General features: G+C 43.4%; 1 long non-coding RNA gene across 2 annotated transcripts; it reads left to right on the top strand.

Annotated features, from left to right (window-relative positions):
* The first annotated feature begins 765 nt into the window (after nt 1-765).
* LOC127389598 (uncharacterized) lies at nt 766-15,152 on the top strand. Of its 2 annotated transcripts, none has more exons than XR_007890670.1 (4): nt 766-802; nt 1,333-1,447; nt 11,557-11,711; nt 13,546-15,152. It is a non-coding gene; the product is annotated as an uncharacterized LOC127389598 (long non-coding RNA). The 2 variants fall into 2 exon arrangements; XR_007890669.1 differs by lacking the exon at nt 766-802 and adding an exon at nt 871-1,028.
* The last annotated feature ends 6,661 nt before the right edge of the window (nt 15,153-21,813 follow it).

Here is a 21,813-nt window from a genome sequence, read left to right as displayed (position 1 = left end):
ACTGTGTTTGTGTAATGACACCACAGCCAACAGGGTGGCACCTCCCTTCTCTCTCAGGCTGACACTTTTGCAGTCTTGCTGGCATGGACTTAACCCTTAGCATTATCTTTAATGATAAATTTGCCTAAATTCTAACCCTTATCCAAGCAGCAGTCCCAGAGAGTAGGAGCCATAGCTCTGGGCCTGGTATGTATATTTGACTTCCCCAGTTAGGGGCAGGTGTGCCTAACCCTGACTGGTCTCCCAGTACAGCGCAGCTGGGCTGGACCCAGTCCCTTACTTTCTCTCTCCTTGTTCCTGGCACTTGTTTTGGTTTTCTGCAGCTCTATGAAGGATATATTGTGCTGTGGTCATCAAACCCAGTACAGGACTGCAATGTTTTAAGCATCAGACAACTGAAATGAGACGCTGCAAATAGAAATCCTTCGGTTTTACATATTCCTGTGTTGTCTGGAGGGTGGAGAGACTGACTGCTCCTGCTCCCTCCCCGGCTGCCGTGCTGGGGAAGGAAATGTTAAAGGGGATGGACCTCACACAAGGTTACCAGGCAGTGAGGAGAGTGTGATGTGGGAGGGGATGGAGATCTTTTTTTTGGGAGAACTCAGACCAAAGAGCCAAGTTTGAACATTCGAGCCAAAAAGCGGAGGATCAAGTTATTGAGGGATCTGGCAAATTCCCTAGAACACTGGGACCTGGCAGAAACACATCCCTCCCTGCATAAAAGGAGCTCTGTGTTTTACAGTTTCAAACAGTGCATGAGTTAAAGATAGGCTACCCTGGGAAGAGAACATCTTAAAGACAAGTAATACTGTTTATCTGTGGGGGTGGGGAATGGAAGACACTATGTGTTTTTCCCATGGCATGCAAGGACAGAAATTCTGCTGCTGAGTGTTATTTTCTAGGCGGTCAGATGGAACAGTGACAATTTTAGCAGCAGATGTGTAACTGTCATGCTGTTTGTGGTGCTGGCATGTCACCATTTCTACCTGGAGGTCACCTCTTCATGGGATTTCACTCTCAGTCCTGTGGTGAGGGCATAATCTGAGCGTTTTATCTCTTAAGATGAGATTTTCCAGGCTAAACCTAGCTGTCTTATTAAAAAATGTTTAATTTAAGCCAGGTTTTGTCTGGAGCAATCTGAGGGCACTCAGAGAAGCCATCCCACAAATCAAGTGGTGGCTTGTGTTCTGTGGCCACAGCTGCCTGTGGAGTGGACATCTGCCTGTATCTTCAAAGACTGAAAAAAGAATTAGAAAAGAGGCTTCAGTGCAGCATAAGTATGGGTAAAGTTTCTAGAGGACATTTTTAATCATTTGGATTTCATCTTTCTAGCTGAATCAGCATGGCCTTTCCATAGAGAACTTGGGATCACAGGACTGTTGTCTCTCACAGACTGATGACTGTCTGCAGTTAAAAAGCCACTGGAGAGAGCTGGGCCTGAGAGCTGGTGAGTATGACCCTGCTGGGTAAATTGGAACAGCTTTGCTTCTGTACAAAACTATTCTGATTAGATGCTGTGGCTGTAAATTTTATGAGTCCCTAAATAATGGAGGCATTTTAGAACAAGCCTAATTCTTTCTCTTTGAAACTTCTGCACTGTGGTATACTTGAAATGAGAGGAGATTTGGGCTGGAAAAGCAAAGAAAAAGAGGGGAAGATAACTTACTTTTTTCATAATGAAAATATGCTCTTTGGTTTAGGGAGCAGCTGAAAAACATCATTGGGAGAACAGTCTTATCAGAATTATTCTCCTTGAAAAAGAGAGTTGCTTTGCTGAAAACACTGTTATAGGGGGAAGAAACTTTTTATAGAGTTACCAGGATCCTGAGGTATGTGGGTGTCAAAGGAATATATTAGCTTTGAGTGTCATTGGACTAAATTCAATCCCACAAGATATTTTTGAGCCTGAGGAAACACCTGATACTTACATGTTCATTAGAAAATAATACATCTGCACTATCATTAAAGTGATAAACCATGTTCCTCAGATCTGGAGAAAGCCAGCACAGACGTGTCACTTTGGTGGTCACAATTCTGCTTTCCCTTTAACACAGCTCTACCCATTTAGCAGTGCTGTGAAGGGCCTTAGTACAGAACTTACCCAGAAACCATCTGAATTACTAAAAAACATTCCTGCCTTTGCAGCTCTGAAGAGTCCTTAATTCTAAAGGGTTTGGAAGCTCCACATTCCTCAGATCCCAAGATTTTACCATAAATGGCATATGGGCCACATTGAGACAGGAAGCCAGACAAGTTAATCTTTACCACAGAATCACAAAATAGTAATTTATAATAATTTAAAGGCAATGTATATTGATCCCAATTTACAGAGAGAATAATAACGCTATTACTGAGCATGAATGGAGAAAAGAAGGAATTTCTACCAAGGAATTCCTAGGATCAACTTAGGTGAGCAATGCTCCTGTCCAAGGTTTAAGCTTTGGTAGAGACAGGTGGTTCTTCATTCTATCTTTCTCCACTTGTGCTCTTTCCACAAACCATTAGCAGAGGTTTTCAGCCATGGTAAAGAGTATGAAGGGAATGAATGGAAGGTCCACGAACATGTTCCAGGACCTGTTAAAATGGACAGGTTTTCCTATAGGCTAGAAAAGTGTTTTTCATCCTGAGCCTCTTCTGTGCTTGTAAAGAGGAGGGAAACAGAGTTTTTGTGTAAATTTCTTAGCAGAAGACAACCTGAAGAAGAGACTGTTAGTCCCCTTAGCAAAGAAGAACACCAGCTAAGGATTTTTCAAGTCTAGGAAATTCCACATCATGTTAGAAGTGATAAATGAAATGTTATTTATTACAGCTTCTGAAATTTTTCTTGTCATAAACTAGAAAACTGTAGTCCTTATCTTGGTGAAAAGGTGTGGTTAGTGTGTTTTTGAGGTTTGCTTTAGAAACAAGTGCATGGCTGAAGTGTGTAAAACTAAAAGGAGAATTTCTGTTGATCCTAGTGTCACTGTCAATGTGCTGTCTTCAACAGTCTCTTGTATGATGGGGAGGGGGAGGAGAGCCTTTCATGGGTGCTAGTCTCCTCTACCTGTGTGGCTCAGCAGCTGCTGTGACCTGTTTTCAAGGTGTGGAATGGCAGGTTCTCCTTCAGCTCTGGACTGGGACTTAGATTTTGTTCACTGCAAAATATGGATTAGAGGTATAAAGAGCAACAGCTTAAACAGTCAGCCCATCATAATGGAAGTAGAAACATAACAAACCAGGACAATAGGAAAAGCAGTGGCTGCTTCCTAGCAAAGCAATCAGTTCACCCTTTGGGCTCTGCACTGGGCCTCTGCCCTGCACCCCTTCTCACCAGGATGCTTTCCCCTCCCACTGATGCCAAAGATGACCACAAAAATACAAACAAGTTCAGAGCAATAATAAATTCCCACCTTTTAAAAAATTAAACATACAAAAATCTAATTCTCCTGTTTTCCTTCTCATGCCCCCATGCATCAATGTACAGGCTCTGGACAGACAAGCCCACTGTTACAATGTTGTCAGGGCCCTGCTAGTTTTCTAGTTCAAATCCTTGTTCATGCTGTTTGCTAAGTACTTGTTCACTGTGACAGCTTTCAGCAAAACAGAACACACTGAATGCTTCTTTCCAAACAGCTCTGTCCTGCTGGGCTTCAAGTGAAACAAGCCCTTCAGACTTCATCATGTGAACTTTTCATAAGGAACAATCTCCTTTAGACAATTCCTTTCAGAGATAGTATCCGTGAAACTGGGACTTGGGGATGAGGTGACATCACAGCCTTCTTGCTCTGGCCAGGGTCATGGCCACCAAAGTTGTATTTGTCAGGAGGCCTCCACATGGCATGGTGCATGATTTCCTTAATTACCTCGTGTTTTCCCATTAAGAAAAAAAACTACAACAACTTTAAACTGTGTTTTAGTACATTTTCTGTTGAAAGAGGAGCAAATGTTTTTGTGCAGACAGTCAAATCCTGGGCTGCAACAATCAGAACTGATTACTGAAAACATAACTCATGTGCAGTTAAATCTTAAAGCTAGGTATGTCAGAGCTGGTGGACCAAAACTGAGATAGATCCTTGTTTTTCACTTATTGGTGTCTGTACCTTGTGCTGTTCCCTTCTGGCTCACCAGCCTGTGTTCTTCTTGGTAGAAGTTGTGTAGAAACAAAGAGGAGGTTTGGTGAACAAGGCAAGGTGCATATGTTCTCACCTCTGAGTTAGCAAGTGAATGGGGCAAAAAGGGCTGGGATAGAGAGTCTGGAAGCAGGCAAAGACTGGCAAGAACTTAGTCCCCTGGGTGTCCTTCTATGCCATTGCTGAGAAGAGGCATTAGAAAGATACCACCCCCTTTCCAGGAGGTGGAGGTCAAATTGGTGATCTATGAAAGCTGTCCCAACCCAACTGACCACCACCCCATGCGTCAGCACAAAAGAAACACTCGTGTGGAGAAAATATTGGGAAATAAAGATTGCAGGTGTATGATTTGATGCAGAAAATGTCCCTTCTGCTATCAGTGTGTGCCACTGATAGGGAAATGGAGCATTTCTTTGGTTTTGTGTTCTTTGCTATTTGTGGCTTTGTAAGTTGATATACCAAATCAGTATCTCATTAGTGACTTCATAATTTGTACTGGTATTTCTTTTTTACCATTATATTGTATGAAAGACCTGCTATTCTGCACTGCTTTACAAAACAAAGAAGATAACCTCAAAATGCATGAAGAAAGCGTTGACCTAAAATTACTTAAAAAAAAGTGTTCATTGGAAAACAAAAGTAAAAAAAATGTCCTTCAACACCAAGTGGTGTTTGGGCCTTCAAGAAAACATGTTGACAGCATGTTAGCTGCCTATTGGTGAAACTGCCAACTAAAAACATTTTGTTTATCCACCTTCCATCATGAAATGTATTCCAATCATGAGCTTCAGAATAGGTCTTTTCCTTAACAGAGTTGTATGTAAAGCTGTTTTTAATAATGGATACAAAGGTTACCAGTTCAAAGGGAAAAGAGATTGATGTCCATGGGAATTATTCATAGGAAGGGATTCTGAAAATCCCAGCCTAAACTGTGTTTTCCCCAGGCTCCTGTGCCATATCCAGAATCATATGAAGTAGGTGACAGCTGTGGAGGAGGGAGGACAACTGTATGGACTCACACATGAGCAGTTTGTGGTTTGACAGTGCAGAGGAGACAAACTAAGAGCTGGCTCTTGCCAGAAGGATCATAACTTTGCAACTTCCCTTGCACTGCCTCTCATCTGAAATTAGCAAAACTCCTAACCAGGTAAAAAAATTACAGAATGATGGTCAGTCACACTCCAGAACAAGATGCACTTGAGCACCACATTCATTACACTGAGCAAAGGTAATGCAGCAAAGGTAACAAAAGGGGACAACAATCCAAAAAACTGTGGATCTCAGATAGTCTTTTTTCCCTCTGTTCTTCTATAATTGTTAGTTTCTGAACAAAGTTTTATTTATCTGGCTGACAGAGTCATTCTGTGGGCCGGGGAAAGTTAAAGGACAAGTGACATATATGAAAATTTGGTCTACAACATGTGTGCTCTTCAGGATATTTTCTGTACCATCTTTGGATGAAATTAATTTAACAGACTGAAACATTCTGCTTTCTGCAGTCCAGAAGTAGTAATTTGTTTTTTCTATCTGACGTCTTATAAATTTTCATTCATTTTCAGTTAGATGAGGGGACAGCACCCATCTGTGTGAATCTCGCCAGTAATTCAGGATTGTGGAACACTTGCTGTGAAGAGGCCAGGATAACTAGCCTGAGACAAAGTCAGGAGGTTAACCTCACAAAATTCAGCAACTGTGTCTCTTTGAGAAAGCCCAGAGTGTACACTTACAATTTTTGTGGATATGGGGACTGGCAAACCCTTACTATTGTACAGTATTTCCACATGGCTCCTTTTATTTCCTTTCCTAAGTGATCTGGGCTACTCCACCCACTCTCTGGGCTGGCATCATTTCTTCACTTCCAATTTCAATAGTGTAGATGGAAGCACTTCCATCCAGGACATGGAGGTTACTGACCAGTATGTCCTCCCTGCTGACAGTGTTGTTGACAACATATCCAAGAGCCCTGCCAAATGGCAATTCCAATAAAGAGATCACTAGAAGATTAGAAAAAATGAGTACATGACACAAAGGCAGGCATCTCTTGTGCACCACTTCTATTTTCTCTTCACCATCATGGGATTTCTGTTGTCTTCACTTCAATGCCCCAGAGTTGAAGGAGCAACTTGGGACAGTAACAACTTATTTATAAGATCATAGAGTTTAGCTCCACTACTCATGGCAGTAGCTAAACTAACCAGAGCGGGCTCCTGGATCACCAGCAGTGGTTCAGGACTCTTTCACCTGTGCAGAAATAACTAAGAATGGGCCACACCAAAGCAGAAGGTCTTCCTTTTTTATTCCATTTGCTTATAATGACAAATATTTACCCACAGCTGCTTGAAGTTGTGCACTGCCTTTCCTATGCATTTTGCCTGCAGTGTTCTAGATCAAGTTAGTAAAAAATTGAATTAAGCTTGGTGTAACTCCACAAGTTATTCATACTCCTGTGTAACTCTGTGTACAGGTGGAGTTATTCTATCAATGTTTCTGTGGCACTTATTCCTTTTTCTACGTGTCCTGTCTTAATGAGAAATCACTTCTATGTGCAATCTCACAGGTACTTCTATGCCCAAATGGAAAGGGGGTTTTGGCAGGGGGGTTGGACTACATGATCTGTCGAGGTCCCTTCCAACCCCTAAGATTCTGTAAGATTCTGTGAAATAAAGAAGGAAACTTTTAGACCAAATTTTAGAGAAAAGCTGGTCATACAACTTACACTGTGTAACCTGTGGCAGTTTTTTACAAAACCTCATAAATAACAGCTTCTACTTGATCTTTGTCCTTTGAATTCATGTAAGACCTTACACAGAAACACAGAGGAAAAGAGAGTAAGAGGAGTAATGTACCCCAGATGGGAGAACTTGAGCATAGTTACCTACAATCGTGCATTGCATTTGTTTGTGCTGGGTAGAGGTACAGAACTTCTCTGCTTAACTATGTTTCTTTAAAAGTGTGTATCACAGATTTCAAGTGCAGGCTGTAACAAACACAAACAAGTGCTGTATTCATTCAGCTGCGGGTTTCTCTCCTTCACTCCTCTGCCTTCTCTCTTTACTCTCAAAAATGAGAAACACACGTTTCCAAGTTGGGGGCGGGGGGGGGGGATGAGAGGGCACTGGGATTGAGCTTTTTCTATGCAACTCTTGCTTTTTCACGATTCATTAAGCCCTTTCTCCCTCGGTTGTAATTGGACTCCTCTCATTTACATGCATGAGGGATGCATAATTCTGAGAGAGGAACTGTGGTGGAAAAAAAAAAAAAAAAAGAAAAAAAAAAGAAAAAGAAAAAAAAAAAAAGAAAAAAAAAGAAAAAGGAGCTGGCCAGGGTGCAGGAGACATGGGAAAATTGTCGAGAGCAACCCACCTAGCAGCAATGCAGCTCTGGTCCTGCTGCACAGTGCCAGTGCTGCAGGGGGAAGGAAACTGGTGCTGACCAGCGAGCTTTGGGCTGCCCCAACCGACGCTGGGGCTTCCTGCAAAACCCATCTTTGCAGTGACCTCAGCTCCCCAGAAAACTGCTGCTCTGTGGCTGAGGCAGCAAACGGCTCAGCTGCCTGGGATCCCCTGCACATTGGCATCTGATTAATTAATTAATTAATTAATTAATTATGCTCTGACTGAGCCTTTGGGGTTACTTCACACCCTGCAGGGTTGAAATCCCAGCCACTGAAGCTGAACTTATTGTTTAGGGGGGGTAGGAATCTCCTTAGCAAAGAGACTCTTCTCCCTTCCCCTGCACTATGGAAAATAACTCTTCATATCCAATGGATTTTTCCTTGTAAGATGATTTCAGATGTTTAATAACCTTGCTGCTGCTGTTCATGGTGGGGGAAAAATCTCCAGCCAGAAGGTGAAATATTTTACTTGGCTTTTCACTCACTTGACTTTCTACTTAGAAAACTGCATCCTATGCTTAGTAGGAACTGCTCCTCTCTTGCTTTGCACAGGCTTTGTTTAGCTCATCTTTATGCAGCTCTTAAAGTTGTTCCAATGCTGAGCTGTGTTTAAAACAGCTCTAACTCCACCCCACTAGTAACTCCTGATTTATCAGTAAGATGAAAATACAATCAAGCTCGTTATGATCTAGATGCTGAATAACAAAGCATACTTATTAAGCTGTGGTTTTGACTCTATAAGGCATAGGCCAGACTCTCTGCATGTGGGTCAGACAAAAAATCAGGCCCTGCAAGAGAAGAACAGTTGCCTCTGTAGGAAGAGAGAAACTCTGCTCTGTCCTGCCCAGGCAGCTCTGTCTGGGGCTGCACTTGCCAGCACTCTCTTGCGGGGAGGAAGCAAAAATTATACTTTGCCTGGTACAAAGAACACTAGCAGCCTTTGCTGACTGAGACTGTGGGCAAGGTATAAATGTCTTCATGTTTCATGTAAAATTGTTGCAAGGTTTGGAGACTTAGTCTACTTCTGGAGGCTGCAGTTGTCTTTAAATGTCTTAAGAAGACATGCTTTATGTTGGTAATAATTTGGAAATTTTCAACCCCCTGACAGAAAATGGTGTTCATATTACCCTGTGATGTAGTGACAGGACTGTGTCTATTGTTAAATGTTGACATTCACGTCTGATTTTTTTTTTCTAAATAGTTTTTTAATTATTTTTGATAATCCGGTGGAGTACATTTGAAAGGAGAAATTATTTAAACACTGCCAGGGCTAATCATTCTTAGCATGTTGTGAATGGGGAAAGTTTTTAAGGAATGAAACAAAAACATAAATACATTAACGAGCGTTTCTTCTAAGATCTTGCTTTATATGCTCGAGTCCATCTTTTAGCTTAACTTCTATTTAAAAGTTGAAAGAAACTAGGAAATCCCTGCAGAGAACAGGCAGCCACACTTCTGCATTTCAATGTGTCCTTCTAGACAAGCGCCTTTGATTTTAAATGGTAACACTGTTGCTTTAATCGGGAGACAATCCTTATATATTAGTTGTACTGGCCTAGAGTTGTAAGAGCTAAATGATACACAAAACTGGATACACATCTTTGCAGGCCGATTAATGGAGAGGACTGAAAGCAAAAGTAAACACTAACCTTACAAAATAAAAGAAGTTAAAAGATAAGTGTTAAGGACCTTTCTCTTTTTGGAGAATAAAACAAGATTTAGTAGCTTTCCACTTAATTTAAATGAAAAGAATCGCTACCTTACATATTGCAGTGATAATGTGGGGGAGAAGGAAAACAAAACCATCTTTGTAGCAGTGACACCTCCTATAGTTGTTGTGAAGAAACTTTTCCCCTTGGTATCTGCTAACCAATTCTAATTAATGCTGCACATTCCTCCACTGAAATCATTTAGTGCATAACAAGTGGAGGGGGGTAAAAAAAAAGAGAGAGAGAAGAAATTCTCAATGCTGATGATTGCCCTGTTCGAATTATGGGAGTGAAAGCCTGGGCCCCCTAACCTACTGTCTATAAAGCAGAGCTTTGAAAGAGAGCTGCAACCTACAAAAGCTGTCAATCTCCCTTGCCCCGAAAGCCTGGGTTCACATGGATTCAAGTGACAGCCTCCTCCCCCGCACACAATACATCAATCTGTCTCTCCTCCGAGCACCCACAGCCCATTGTGAGAGCCGCAGGTGCCTCATATAGCACCCATGGCCACCCCCGCCCCCCCTGAGAACTGGCAGCACAAAGGGGCCCCGGGCAGGGTGGAGGCGGGTGCTGGCCTGGGCAGATGGGCCAGGAGCCCTCAGGAGGTGGTTGCCACGCACTCACTGGGGGGTTGACTGCTTTTTTTTGGGGGGGTTATCTGCTTCAGACCAGCGTCTTCCCCCTCCTTTGACAAACCTGGTCGCTCGCCAGCGGTAAGTGCTGGTGTTTGTTTGGTGCTCAGTGGCTGGCTCCTTGGGAAAAAATGAAGGTTGCAAATGGATGGTCAGAGCTTTCTGAGGTATCTGTATATAGAGAGGCAGTGGCTGCTTCTGCCTGTCCAGTGATTTGTAAAGGGGCTTACTCTTCCCACCATTTTCATGGGCTAAAAAGCCCTGGGGATGTCTCTTCTGAATTACCTACCTCTAGATGATCTTTCGAGGTCCCTTCCAACCCCTAGGATTCTATGATTCTATGATTCTATGATTCTCTGACACATGGGCAGGGCAGGCACCCAGCTGTCCAGGCACTGAAGGATGGTCCTAAGGGTCTATGCTGCTGGTGGCCCTGAGAGGAAGCGACTGCCCATTTAATCCTGGGCTTTGGCCAGTGAAGATGTGGCCTGTAATAGTGTTCCAGGTTTTCTATGGACTGTAAGTAAACTGCTTTCTCAGTTGATGTTTTAGGTGCCTCTATGTAAAATGGAGGGAAGGTTTTACTTTTCTACTCATTCCTTTCCATCTGTGTGATTGTCCTATGACGGGCTGAGAGAGTTGGGGTTGTTCAGCTTGGAGGAGAGAAGGCTCTGGGGAGATCTTATTGCAGTCTTCTAGTGCCTGAAGGGGACCAGGAAAGCTGGGCAGGGACTTTTATAAGGACATGGAGTGATAGGATGAGGGGTAACAGTTTCAAACTGGAAGAGGATAGATTTAGATTGGGTATTAGGAAGAAATTATTTCTTGTGAGAGTGGTGGGACACCGGTCCAGGTTGCCTGAGGAAAGTTGTGGGTGCCACATCCCTGGAAGTGTTCAAGACCAGGTTGGATGAGGCTTGGAGCAACTTGGTCTAGTGGGAGGTGCCCCTGCCCATGGCAGGGGGTTGGAACTAGATAATATTTAAGACCTCTTCCAACCCAAACAATGGTTTTGATGATTTTATTATTAATGTTGTTTATTTCCAAACACTTAGAGCATAGACCTAGTCTGATCTCTTTCAGTAGAAGTACATGGTCTTCTCCCTAGTAAACCAAGAAGCCTTGTAAGCACAGAAGTTGCTCAATAACCCTGCCTTTACTGAAGTTAAAACTTGTAAAGATCCTTTCCAGATAGTTTTGTTTAAAACAGCCCAGCAAGTCTCCCTTTCTCACCTCCAGTGTCATAGCTCCAGTATTTCAGAGCTGGACCCTCACCTGCAGGCTTTGCTGGGCAGTGGGGACATCCCAGAGCTCAGTAGCATGGCTGCTGCAGCAATGTGACTCCAGCAGCACTGAGCTTAGAGCAGGCTAATTGCTGAAGTATTTCCCTTGCTTTCGGTGAAGTTTTGCTTCAGTGATTGCAGATTAAAGTGACACTGCAATTCAAGTCAGCATAATTAAATGATGCTTTCGCTGCTTTGATCTTGCTGCTTAGATAGATATCTCCTTAAAAATAAAAAAGGAACTGCTGACTAATTTGCCACTAAGCATCGGTCAGAGATCAAAAATGTCAAAGTGCCTGCTTGTCACAGAGCCTGCTTGTATTTGTGATGGTAACATCTCTTGGTGAAGACAGGTAAAAATTGATTCTCCTGCAGACAAGTGTGTTCCACTTTGCTACCTGAAGAGCTACATTTCAGCTTTCATTTCAGATGGATGTTTTAAGAACAGCAGCCAGAGCTGGGGCTGAGGGAAGCAGCCGTGCAGCACAGTCCAAGCCAGCCAGGGGAGCCTAGAGGCAAAACTGTTTGTTTGGAGGAAAAAATCACAGATGTAGGATGCCAGCTCTGTTGCAGCAGAGCCAGAGGTGAGTGTATAAACAGAAACAGTTTAACTGCTGTTACTTTCTCTCATTTTGGACTGACAGAGCACCTTCAGGCAGATTTTGAGCCTTCTGCCAAAATATATGACAAAAGCAAATTCAAACTGTCATTGGCTTGTCTCAGCAATTTCTTGCAGTATGTGATTAAAGGATCATGTTGTCTGATACTTCTGGTTTTCTTCACTCACCTTCAAGACTAGATGAGTGGTTTATTCAGTATATCAGGACATGGAAAAGCTCATCTGTTTCAAGTCAAGCTTTAACTACAACATGTTCCTACTGATGTCACTAGTAAAAATTCTCTAGCTTCCAGTGTAAGACCAAGTCATTAAATTGGAGGTTTACAGCAGTTCTCATCTTTGCTTCTGAGAATGTTGCTGTCAAGTAGCAGCTTTTGTTTCCTTTTCAGGACTGAGTCAGCTCTGAAGCATCTTGAAGATTCAGTGTTTAATACAGTTCATTAAAGACAGAGGTGCCCAACCTTTGCTGGGACATGGCATTAGCACAAAACAAAATTTATCTGTATAGCATCATACTTTGCTTTCCTTCTTGACCTCAGTCTTAGCTTTTGAATTCTTGTGGCCACCAATGACATTTAACTGTTGCCCTGAAGCCAGCACTTCACCAAGGCTTTTGCCTTGAGAGCAGGGGTTTAACCAGGCAAAAAACCCCATCCTGATGTGCCTGTTGTCTCTGTAGTGTTTAACTGCACAAGAAGACAGGGTCTGGCAGTCCTGGCTAAGTAGTGCTGCAAAGCAAGCTTTGTTCTCCTGAGCTTAAACACCTTAAAAGAAGTTTAAATCTATGCCTTGTGAGGGAAGAAGTAGTCTAAATATGATAGCTCACTTTGAAAGTAGCTGCTATGACTGAACAACAAATAAATAATAAAAACCCCAACTAGGCTACCTGTACAAAATACCTATTTGATCTCTTACATAAGCAACCTCCATCAGACACAGAAGTTAAAAACAAAGGCAACAGCCTGGACACTAAGATGAGCTTACCTCATCTGAAGTACAGTCTGCACTGCAGAAACTGGAACTGAGCTATGGAAGTGATTCATTAACCATATATTCAGCTCCAGCACTGTGTTGCAGACAGTTATGCTGGGCTTTAATTGCTTCTGTTAATATCATATTCTAGAGCTCATTAGTGATAAACAATGTGTATTAATATCACTCAGACAAGAACTAAAGATGAAGGTGGAAATCCATTTGCTGTGATGGCCTTTAGTCAATTCAGAGCTGTTGAATGATGCTTGAGAATCTAATATGAATTGAGAGAGTCAATATTTCATCAGACAGATCTTCTCATCTTCCTGTGAAAATTCTTTGTCTAAAAAAGTTACTTGACGAAAAGTGCATGCTAGGAAAGGACACGTGCTAAGTACTGCACTACTGGTCTCCTCAAAGGTTTAAATTATAAAGAGTGGATAAGGCAAATTTTGGGTCAAGTAGAAGCATGTCCACTTTAGTAGGATTGCGCTGCTTGTCACAGTGGTAAATTTGGAGCAGTGCTGCCAGCTTTAGTGTTTTCAAATGCAGGGAGTTCTCAGCTTCAGTTCCTGTTCAGGCAGGCCAGCCATCTTCCCTGCCAGTTCGTCTTAGGACACATGGGGACAACCTGCTCCTGCACCCTCAGAATTTCCTTCTTGAAGAGCGTCCAGCCCTTCTTGCACTCCTTTGTCCTTCAGGAATGTCTCCCAAAGGACTCTCTCAACCAGTGTCCCAAAAAGGCTGACGTCTGCCCTCTGGAAATTCATGGTAACGGTTTTGCTGGCCTCCTGCCTCACTTCACCAAGAACTTTCTTTCTCCTTAGGATGCAGAAGACCTGTATTGCTGGCAGAGTGTCTGATCTGAGGAACAAACATGGTGCGGGTGGTGCAAAGACATAAGCAGCAGCTTCAGTTCTGCAGTGGGGATCCTGTTCAGGGGTCTGGCAAGGTAAGTCACATCTGTCCATCTGGTGTTTGTTCTCCCAAGTAAAGGGATGAAGAAAAAAGAGGGAGTATATCAGTTAAAGGGGGTAAATGGAGTCCTGGATATTTGAATGGGCTCCCAGTTCTGGTGTAGAAGTTTCTAGGAGAATCTGGAATGTCTTGAGAGTTCGAAGGAACTTGAAAATAGGACCATAAAGTCTTTAAAGTTAAATTTGAGAAAGTGTGTCTTTTTAGTTTGTTTAAAAAAATAGTAGAGAGGTAGTTTGGCTACTGAATTACTTATAAAACAGGGGATCTGGAAAAGAGGCCTTTATATATGTGTTTATAAAAGGCCAAGCAAGATTTAACAGCTAAAAGCAGAAATTTGCTACCTCCACTGGAGGTATCATTTCTTAGCAACAAGGGGACTGTACATTGACAAGTCTTGTTGGAGTGAACTCCTAGAGTGTCACTGTTTGGAATATATCTCCAAGATACACTTTATTGAACTTCTGGGGAAAATTCTGTAACCTGTATATCAGGAGGTTAGGCTAGATGTCCCTAAAGCTACCTGCAGAACCCAGACTTCTGTGAAAGTTGGAAAGCTGCTAGAAAATCAACTGGGTGCATTTTTACAGAATTGGACATGATTTCTCTTGACAAGATTAATGTGTGAATTGCCTGTCTCTCACCAAACGAACCTGAATGTCTCCTGCATGTCTTTGGTTGCTCTCTGTGATGTGGTTCATCTAAAAATATCACTCCAGCTCCCACCTCAGGAAGTCAGCATGAGGATTTCTGTTCACAGAGATCACCTCTTCCTACCACAGAAAGTCCGCAGGGTGCTTAGGGTGATCATTGCTAACGGCAGCGCAGTGATCCCGTGTTCAGTCTCGTTCTGTATCAATTCTGCAGCACATTCATTTCTTTCTCTTTTCAGGGGAATCAAGAGGGCATTTCAGTTTACAGGAGGCAGCACAGCTGATCTGTCTGGCAGCACTTGCCAAAGCCCCGGACTTTCCAGAACACAAAACGCCTGAAGTTATCCTTCTCGTGGCGCTCTCCAAAAGGCTGTAGCTGTCCAGTGCCCACCGCTAATCCTGCTTTTATTTCTCCCAGCTGAGAGCTGGATCCGGTTTGTGGTTCCAGCAGGAATAACTGCACAGTGAGGGGCTTCTCCCTGCAGCGGGGAAGGGGGGGAAGGGGCTTTTGCTGCCCCAGGAGCCGCTCACCCCACTCCGCAGCCGGGGAGCGCCGCCTGCTGCGGGTCCCAAACAGAGCCAGATGGTTTGGGGGCAGGCAGGAGCTACCTGGGGTATCTTAATTTAAGCTCACATCCAGATCTTTTCAGCTGCACAGCTCGGGACTAGAGCAAAGGTAATGCTCTCTTTAGCTGTCACTGACATCCAGGCTGCTACAGGAGGAGAAGCACTGATAAGGTTAGTACTGTATGTCTAGGAGACAGAATTCAGTGCACGTGAGTGCTCTTCTGGTTTGGTTTTTTAAATGTAAAGACATTTTTATTATATATATAAAAAAATTTATAATATATATAATATATATAATATAATATATATAATATAATATATATAATATATTATATATATAATATATATATTAATTGTTGTTGTTGTTGAGAAACACACTTTCAGCTCCCTGTAATACTGACACAACTCAAAACTGCATGACTTAAAATGAGTACCAAAGATTCAGTTCTGATATTTAGTAACCTAAGCCTTTAGTGGATCACTTCAGCAGGCAGAAAGCAGCTAATTGTCACTACTAAGCAGAAGAAAAATCTTAATTACACCAGGGGTATTAATTTTCTGTTTTAAACAATGAATGGCCAAAAAACACAAAACCAAAACCAATCTGTTTTTGAGGTAAGAGATCTTACATAGGAGGTAAGCTGATTGAGGGGAAATCCACTTTCATTTCAGACTGTGAGCATAGGTCTTTGCTGCTTAAAGCCATTCTTGTGCAGTGAGAAGATTACCCTGAGACCCTTATGGCTGCTCCAGGTCAAAGGCAGCTTGTTTGGGGCCCCATTGCTAAAAGGAAGAGTGTAGAGATGCTGGAGCAGAGCTGCCTGCAGAGACTGACTCGGACCAGGTTGGTGTATGGAATATTTCAGGTTGGAAGGGACCTCTGGAGGCCGTTTATTTAACTGCCTGTACAAAGCAGCTCTAGTTCTGGCAAGTGGCTCAAGATCTTGTGCTGTTGAATTTACAGTTGCCGCATGTTTTGAAGTGTGGGAGTTCTTTCTTCAAGCTCTTTGTGGTCACTGGACTGCATGGAGACCAATAAGAGGTCTTGTGTGATGTTTGGGCTGTGTGTGATGGCATGATGATCTCCTGAACAGAGGAATGAAGCTGTGACCTCCCTGTGGTGAAGCTACAGGCAGCACAGCCCTCCCAGCCTTCTTTCTCTGGAACAGGCTGGCTTGCTAGTGGGATCTGGGTTAGCCAACTAAGAGGTGATACCCTTGTCACCAACAGATGGAGAGGCTGGTGCTTTCCCTGGTTGCAGCATCTGTTTTAAAAGATTTTGCAATGATCTTTGGTTTTTCTGCCATCGTGTGGCTGACAGAAGGATGCAGGGCTTACCTCCACAAGTGGTTAAAGCTTGCTTCCCTTAGCGGCAACTTAGTGAATAAAAGGTATTCTAATGAATAAATTAGAATAAATAAATAAATAAATAAAGGTATTCTTATGAATAAAAGGTATTCTAATAAGGATTGGCTGAGAGTTTTCTCCCTTGCCTCAACCCTCTATCAGAGAAAATGAGATTTACAACACTCAGGGAACTCTCCTTGCCAGAGCAGGGGAGTACTGGCAAGGGCTCCTCAGCTTGGGGTGGAGGAGTTTGGGACCCTGTCCCGGCAGAGTCTTCTTTACTTCAGCCAGTGATGTGCCATGTCCAGCCTGATGGTACACCTCTCAAACCCAGCGGGATGCAGCCCAGATTATACCCTACACTCACAAGGTAAAATACACAGGGATTTCATTACATAACTCCCTACAGTTTCAGAAATGTGCTTGCTTAACAGGTGCCTCTTTATATTTTTTTTCTTCTGAAAATCTGTCCTACTGGCAGTTATGTGCAGGACATGGAGAAGCAAATCTCAACAGCTGTGCAGTCATTCACAGCTGACTACCCTCGTGTCAAGAGGCTTTCACCTTATTCCACCCCTCTGCCACCACTCAGTGCATGGCCTGTATAGACACAGACCTGCTCTGAGTACACAACAGTCACTGCAGAACTATGTCTCATCGCCCTGGCTGACAGCCACATCTGCAGGTATAAAGAAGATGCATGTCCTCCACACACCTATTCCCTTCATCTCACCTCTAGGACATTTCTGACTCAGAAGACTGGATAAGTCGATTTCCCTGACAGCCTGTCTGTCCTGAAACACAAAAGAAAACACACAGAGCTGCAAACCACATAAAGTAAGTCTTTATGCCCAAACATGTAAGTATTTACACATACAAACACTAAAAGCTTCTTCATAACTTCTCTACTCCAGAAGCTGAAGGATGGAAGAGAGGCTGCAGACCACATCTTAGCTTAAAAGCAGCTAAACGTTTCACCTCAAGGGCACTGCAGCTCCAGAGCCACTCCCCAGCACTACACAGACATCAGTCCACAGACCCTGGAGTTCTTCCCAGAGCACTTACTGCCAATGTGCTGCAGACAAAAAGCTCAGATCACTCAGCAGATGAAGATTTCAGAACACACTTAATTTACAAGCTAAATATAACATCAGGATGATGCTTGGCAGGGTTCTTTGAATAAAAAAAAAAAAATAAAAAAATTATTTGCCCAAAGATTTATATTTTTCAAATGAGAATTTGATAGCTGATGATCTCTCTTTTTCAAGTACCTATGTTTTCCATTCCTACAATTGCCACTTTACCCACTATAAAATCCCAAAGCTGTATTAACTTTAATTCAACTGTGAACCTGTGGATATCCAGGTGTCAGTTCATGTACCTGTGGCACAAAAGCCCGTGATGCTGCCCCCATCCCCAGCATCCTTGTGGAGTCAGTAACGCAACTACTCAAAATGAGACAATCCACTCCTGTGACCTGCTGAAGGACACAGTGCAGAGCTAAGGGTTGACTCTGAATCCCCCAGCCTCCAACCCACAACACACCACAAAGTGTGTTGTGATTCAGGGCAAGAAAGGTCAGTGTCACAGGCCTGGCTAAAAGAAAGTTGAACTCTTCCACTTCTCTGTTACCACTGCCTTCAATGGCTTTATTCTCTGAATATTCTCAGCCCACTTCAATTTTGGAGGACAGAAGGTGCAATCATCAGAACCATCATTCAAGACAACATTTGTCATTTCACTTTTCGTCTCTGCTGCGTGGCCCTGTGTCCCCAAGATGCCCACTGTCTCTACTGGGAAACAAAGCACACACACAAATGGAAGTTCCCCATCTCCCAGCCGTGCTCAGCTGACATCAGTAACTACCTTGCTTCTGAGCACTTGCTTCCAGCCTATGGTCAAGAGAACTCCTTGCCCTGCACCAGCACATTTGGTGCCTTGTGCTGATGTGTTATACTTTATGACATGAATTTCAAATGTGCCCCAAGGTTATCAGCTATAAAAGCAGCTAATTTAGCTGTGGAAGTTTATCTGTGCACTGCTGCAAGCCATGAGACTGGCAGCTCATCAATAGGGAGGGGACACTAGGCACTGAAAAGCTTCAGATCAAACACCACATGCTTAAAGAGGATGCTAAAAATAGAAAAGCAAACCTGCTCTTTCCAAAATGCACAGCTCCCTTAATGCTACTGAACATGCCCAGTTCTCAAAGCCAGCATAACAGGTGAGTATCTGCACTGAAGACAAATATGAAAAGGGTGTGTGTCACTTTCGATTTCTTAACAGCCACTCGGCAGAGTGATTTGGGGTTCTTGAAAATAAAAGTGGCCTGGACCAAAAAAAACCCCTTCCACAGACTCTTAACCTCTTTCTGGGGGCCTAATGGGGACCTGTGCTACTAAGCTTCAGCAGCATTGGTAAGTCAGCCAGGTAGCTGAGTTGAGAGCACCAAAAAGGAAGGAGGGGTTAATTTTCAGGACATTGCCAGAAATTTCTGCCCAACCAGAGAATGTAAATGCAAGTGGAATGAAGAACCAAAGCTCAGCTTTGATCTAGACTTACTTAGCTCGATGGCAAAAGTACAAATCAAGTATTTCTGAAAATCTTGACAAACCTTTTCCATGTGTCCTTGCTGCTGATCTTCTTCCAAAGGTGGTGGTGTTTGTTTGTTTTTTTTCTTGTCTCCTTTCCTTGGGCTCGCTATGAAGAAGAAGAAGAAAAAAAAAAAGGGAATCAGCCTTTTGCATGTGATTCAGATCTAAAAACACCCATGCAGCTCATCACACTGGCTTCGAAAGACAGAAATACTGCAGCAAGACACTTGCCAATACAGAACCCTCTGAAAAATGCACTTCTGGAGCTTTTTTGGGATAAGATGAACTGCACAACACAACAACCAGCTCTTGTAATTCATTCATACCTTATCTGCATCCAGGATAGTTTTTTCTCATTTTTAACCTTGTTAAAGATTATTCTGAGCAATACTGACCTGATACTGATTGTGGTTCCAAAATTATGTGTAAAAACATCTTGTGAAAATATGGAAGAATATCAACATGCAAAACTTACAATATTTTGTCCCAGCAGATGAATGAAAACCAGTTAGCAGTATTCTAACATATCACTTTAAGCATTCTGCAAGAATTCAGCTTTTACTTTCCAAATATAGACCCTTCTTAGAGTTAAAAAATGTTTCTATAGAATAAAAATCAGAGGACCACATAAAATTCTAAGTTTGAGAGAGCATCATAAAGAGCCACACGAATGGCCATCAGACCTAGTCGTCACTTCCAGCAGGAGCTGAAAGCAAAGGAAAGGAAGGTAAGAGCAAGGCAAGACCTTGAGATACTAATTGTCACCGTTTGACTCAGGTCCGACAACAATGCTCTCGATCCCCTCCCCCCCCCACCCAGTCAGGGAAGGAGAGAGAGAAAAGGAGAGAGACTTGGATGGATTGAAAACTAAACTACACAGCTTTAATTAAAACACTAATGAATCACACAAGAAAATATATACAATTATATACAGATATATATTCAGATATGGGCAAAAGCCTCTCGCCTCCCCCCACCCCCAGCAACTCCCACAGCACTCCCCTGAACTGGCAAAAGTCCCGAGAAATCCCGGAGCCGCTGCTGGAGAAAGCGGAGAGTGATGAGGGTCAGGAGGGCTCGAGCCTAAGGGTCGGCGGTGACGGATGAGCAGAGTCCTCCCCGGACGCCGGCCATGGACGGAAGAGAGCGGCGAGAAGAAGGAGGAAGCTGTCTTCTAAGATCTCTGTCCTTCCTCTGAGCCTACGTAGATATATGGAATGGAATATCTTTGGCCAATTTTGCTGTCTGTCTAACTCAGCCTCCCACGGGGGGGTCAGAGATCTCCCCATAGTGTCTGAGCCGGCAGAGTGAAGATGTAACCTTGAAGCCTCAGTAGTTAGAAAAACATTCCACTGTCTTATCAGCCTAGCAGAACACACAGTTGCTAGTTACAAGAAAGCTTACTGAAGGAAAAAAAAATCAGTGAAAAGAAAAATTGGCTTAATCCTGGCTAAAACCAGGACATTCCACCCCTTATTCCATACCATATATTACATACAGGCTCTATACATTACCAGCTGTCAAATTAAGGATTCTCTCCCAAAGTCAGATTACCTTGAGGTACATATTGTACTTCACCATCCTCCATCATCACACACCAAGTATGTCCAGGCCCCTGAGCAAAAGCAATACCCCTGACAGGTTTACCTTTGCCTGAAGCAGGATAGACCCAAACACTTTTACCCAGCAGGTTTCTTTCACATACCACAGGGACTTTATCCCCATCTGTAGTATGCAAAAGGTCTGACTGGGCAGGACCAGCCCGATTGATGGATCCCCTGGTATTAACTAACCAGGTGGCCTTTGCCAAATTTTTATCCCAGTTTTTGAAAGTTCCACCACCCATTGCCTTTAGGGTAGCCTTCAACAGACCATTGTACCTTTCAACTTTCCCTGAGGCCTGTGCATAGTATGGGATATGGTAGATCCATTCAATACCATGCTCTTTAGCCCAATCAGTGACAAGACTGTTTTTGAAATGAGTCCCATTGTCTGACTCAATCCTCTCTGGAGTACCATGTCTCCACAAAATTTTCTTCTCAAGACCCAGAATAGTATTCCTGGCTGTGGCATGAGGCACAGGATATGTCTCCAACCATCCTGTACTTGTTTCCACCATTGTAAGCACATAGCGCTTACCCTGGCGGCTCTGAGGAAGTGTGATGTAGTCAATTTGCCAGGCCTCTCCAAATCTGTACTTTGACCACCTCCCCTCATACCACAAAGGTTTCAACCGTTTTGCCTGCTTAATTGCAGCACATGTCTCACAGTCATGGATCACCTGTGCAATAGTGTCCATGGTTAAGTCCACCCCTCGGTCACGAGCCCATTTGTATGTTGCATCTCTGCCCTGATGACCTGAAGCATCATGGGCCCACCGAGCCAGAAAAAGCTCACCCTTGTGTTCCCAGTCTAAGTCTACTTGGAACACTTGAGCAGCCTCATCTGCTCGTTGGTTGTGTCGATGTTCCTCAGTGGCTCGACTCAGAGGCACGTGTGCATCCACATGACGCACTTTTACCTCCAGTTTCTCTATCCGAGCTGCAATGTCTTTCCACAGGTCAGCAACCCAAATAGGTTTACCCTTTCGCTGCCAGTTATTCTGCTGCCACTGTTTTAGCCAACCCCACAAGGCATTTGCTGCCATCCACGAGTCAGTGTAGAGGTAGAGTCTCGGCCACCCCTCTCGCTCAGCAATGTCCAAAGCCAGCTGGATGGCTTTCACCTCTGCAAACTGACTTGATTCACCTTCTCCTTCAGCTGCTTGTGCAACCAGTCGTGTAGGACTCCACACGGCAGCTTTCCACTTCCGGTGGTTCCCTACAAGACGACAGGAGCCATCGGTGAAAAGAGCAAATTGTTTCTCAGTCTCTGGTAGATGATCATATGGTGGAGCTTCTTGAGCTCGTCTCACCACTTCTTGTGGTGGCATTCCAAAGTGGGTGCCTTCTGGCCAGTT

This window comes from Apus apus, chromosome 12 (genome assembly GCF_020740795.1).
Source record: "Apus apus isolate bApuApu2 chromosome 12, bApuApu2.pri.cur, whole genome shotgun sequence".
Lineage (NCBI taxonomy): Eukaryota > Metazoa > Chordata > Aves > Apodiformes > Apodidae > Apus > Apus apus.
Note: the sequence above shows the minus strand (reverse complement) of the source record. Positions and strands in the feature narration are given on the sequence as shown.